The following is a 4020-nucleotide window of genomic DNA, read 5'->3' on the forward strand; positions in this document are numbered from 1 at the left end:
CGTGGATCTTCAACTGCCTCGAAGCATAGGCTATGACTCTGCCATCCTGCATCAATACTGCACCAAGCCCAGTACGGGAAGCATCACAATAAACTGTATAAGGCCCTGAACCTGTGGGCAAAACCAATACCGGTGCCGTAGTCAGAGCTGCCTCGAGCTTCTGAAAGCTCGCCTCACACTCATCCGACCATCTGAACTGGGCACCCTTCTGGGTCAATCTGGTCATCGGGGCTGCCATGGATGAAAACCCCTCCACGAATCGACGGTAATAACCTGCTAACCCCAAGAAACTCCGAATCTCTGTAGCTGATGCTGGTCGAGGCCAGTTCTTGACTGCCTCAATCTTCTTCGGGTCCACCTGAATACCTTCTGCTGATACAACATGACCTAGAAATGCAACCGAACTCAACCAGAACTCGCACTTCGAGAACTTAGCATATAACTGACTATCCTTCAGAGTCTAAAGAACCACTCTGAGGTGCTACTCGTGCTCCTCCTGGCTGCGGGAGTACACCAGAATATCATCAATAAAGACTATCACGAACAAGTCCAAATAAGGCCTGAACACTCGGTTCATCAACTCCATAAATGCTGCTGGGGCATTGGTCAACCCAAATGACATTACCAAAAACTCATAATGCCCATATCGAGTGCGGAATGCTGTCTTAGGGACATCGGATGCCCTAATCCTCAGCTGATGGTAGCCAGATCTCAAGTCCATCTTTGAAAACACCTTTGCACCTTGAAGCTGGTCAAACAAATCATCAATCCTCAGCAGTGGATACTTGTTCTTTATCGTCACCTTGTTCAATTGCCGGTAATCAATGCATATCCTCATCGATCCATCCTTTTTCTTCACAAATAACACTGGTGCACCCCAAGGAGAAACACTAGGCCTGATAAAACCCTTCTCTAGCAAATCTTGCAACTGGTCCTTTAACTCCTTCAACTCTGGCGGGGCCATGCGATACGGCGGAATAGAAATGGGCCGCGTGCCTAGGGCCAGATCAATACAGAAATCAATATCCCTGTCGGGCGGCAAACCCGACAGGTCTGAAGGGAAAACCTCGGGGAACTCCCGAACAATAGGAACAGAATCAATAGAAGGAACCTCTGTGCTGGAATCGCGAACATATGCCAGATAAGCTAGACACCCCTTCTCGACCATGCGTCGAGCCTTCACATATGAGATAACACTGCGGGTGGCATGACCTGGGGTCCCTCTCCACTCTAATTGGGATAAATCTGGCAAAGCCAAGGTCACGGTCTTGGCGTGACAATCCAAGATAGCATGATACGAGGACAACCAATCCATCCCTAATATAACGTCGAAATCCACCATGTCCAAGAGCAATACCCGGGTCTCAAGACCCTCAAACACTACCACACAGGAACGATGCACTCGGTCGACCACTATAGAATCACCCACTGGTGTAGATACATGAACAGGAATACTCAAAGTATCACTAGGCATGACCAGGTACGGTACAAAAATAGGACGACACATACGAATACGTAGACCCAAGGTCAAATAGCACTGAAGCATCTCTAATACGAATCATAATGGTACCTGTAATGTCTGCATCTGAAGACTCAGCCTCTGGCCTGGCTGCTGGCTGGCCTCTACCTCTGGCGACCTGAACTCCACCTCTATGACCTCTACCTCCACCTCTAACACCTCTGACACCGCCTCTAACTGGCTGGACAGGCTGAGGAACCTCTGGTGCCCGAATCCTAGTACGAGAACTCTGATGCTGAGAGCTGCTCGAAGCTCGAGGGCAAAATCTGACAATGTGCCTCGGATCACCACAAGCATGGCAAGACCTCGTCTGCTGCGGCTGAGCACCCCTCAACCTCGGGCAAACCCTCCTGTTGTGACCATACTCACCACACTCATAACATCTACACGAACGCTGCAGCTGAGGAAACTGAGGCTGACCCTGTCGACCTGAATGACCACCTGAAGTACCATGAGCGACCTGGGGAGCTGACTGAAAGGGCCTAGGAGGATGGCCTCTACCATAAGAACCTCTACCTCCAGACGAAGTACCACTGAATCTGCCTGCATGACGTGGCCTCTTATCCGACCCATGACCACCTCCCTGTGGCAAAACCCTCTCAACTCTACGGCCCACATCGGTCGCCTCCTGAAAAGTGATCTCACTCCCGGCCTGAGCCACTGTGCCCGGCTGACCTGCCACCGTTGGCTGAACTCCTGGAATCAAACCCGCTCGAATGACGCTCTCCACGAAGCCTACCAATCGGACTAGAGCGTCCTGAAGAACTGGGATGGCAATGAACCCCTCTGGGACCTGAGCTGGGCCCACCGGGACTGCTGGGGCGGGAACCTCCTCCTCCAAATCAACCTGAGGCTCCGCCACCGGAGTTGCTGCTGGGGGCTCAGACTGCTGAGCGGTAGATGAAGAAGTGCGTGTTCTCGCCATCTGCGGAAGAACAGAGTAGAATTTCAATCGGTACTTGAGAAATAGAACCTAACGACAAGAAGGAACAAATGTGAAACTTTCCTAACTCTGTAGCCTCTGGGGATAAATACAGACGTCTCCGTACCGATCCCTCAGACTCTACCGAGTTTGTCCGTGAGTTGTGAGACCTATGTAACCTAGTGCTCTGATACCAACTTGTCACGACCCGGATGTCCCACTCTCGGGAGTCGTGATGGCACCTACTAATAGGAGCTAGGCAAGCCAACTTAATTTACTTCTTTTAGCAATTATCGTCCATTTAATGGAAACAAAGCATAACATGATGAAGCGGAAGTCTCAAATATAATTAACTGAAGGAAATGCGGAATTTTAACAAAATCCTATACCCAAGACTGGTGTCATAATACTCACGAACGTCTAGAGAATACTAAATAAGAGGTTTGAATGAAACATAACACTGTCTGCTTCGCTACAAATGATAACAAACTGAATAAGATAGAAAGGGACTCCGGGCCTGCGGACGTCAGCAAGGCTAACTCGAATGTCCCTGGGCTGAAAGCTCGCTCCCAGAATGCTACTGCTACTCAAATGCTGCTCCAACACTTGGATCTGTGCAAAAAGATGCACAGAGTGTAGCATCAACACAACTGACCCCATGTGCTGGTAAGTGCCTAGCCTAACCCCGGCGAAGTAGTGACGAGGCTAGACCAGACTACCAGATAAACCTGTGCAAATATATATATACAAGTACCACAAAGTAATAGCGGAAAGTAAACAATTAAAGCTGGGAGGGGGAACATACTTATGGGGTAGCAGATAAAACAGAATATCAGGGATAACAAAAGAAACTACATCTGATCTCTTCTAACACCGAATAAGGGAAAACAAACCACTTTCACTTGTTTCAATTTCCTCTCGTTGCAGGCGTGCAACACGATCCCAATTCCTCATATCACATGGTAGGCGTACCACTCGATCCCAATTCATAATATCACGTGGTAGGCGTAGCACTCGCTCCCATTTCATAATATCACGTGGTAGGCATACCACTCGATCCATTTCATAATATCACATGGTAGGCATACCACTCGATCCCATTTCATAATATCTCGTGGTTGGCGTGCCACACGATCCCATTTCTTTCAGCACAATACACAATATAATCCCGGCAAGGGAGAACGATGTTACAATAAGCTATCCTGGCAAGGGAACACGATAATATAATAAACTATCCCGGCAAGGGGGATCCAGCTATAACCAAACTCATTCAATCTCTACTTAACACAATTAAATCCACACTTAGTCTCAACAATTAGTAGCTCAATGTTAAAGATTTCCAACCAATTCCTCATAAATAACAATTACCAATTCGACAATTTAGCAAATTAGGACTCACGGTCATGCTCGACACCAATGTATATATACTCGTCACCATGCCTATACACCGTACTCGACAAATAGCAATTAACAGATAAGACTCTACTCCTATTCCCTCAAGCTAGGGTTAGACCAAACACTTACCTCAACTTCCACGGCTAAATCAATCCACAACGACCGCTTTCCCTCTCGAATTCGG

Source organism: Nicotiana attenuata, unplaced genomic scaffold, assembly GCF_001879085.1.
Source record: "Nicotiana attenuata strain UT unplaced genomic scaffold, NIATTr2, whole genome shotgun sequence".
Classification (NCBI taxonomy): domain Eukaryota; kingdom Viridiplantae; phylum Streptophyta; class Magnoliopsida; order Solanales; family Solanaceae; genus Nicotiana; species Nicotiana attenuata.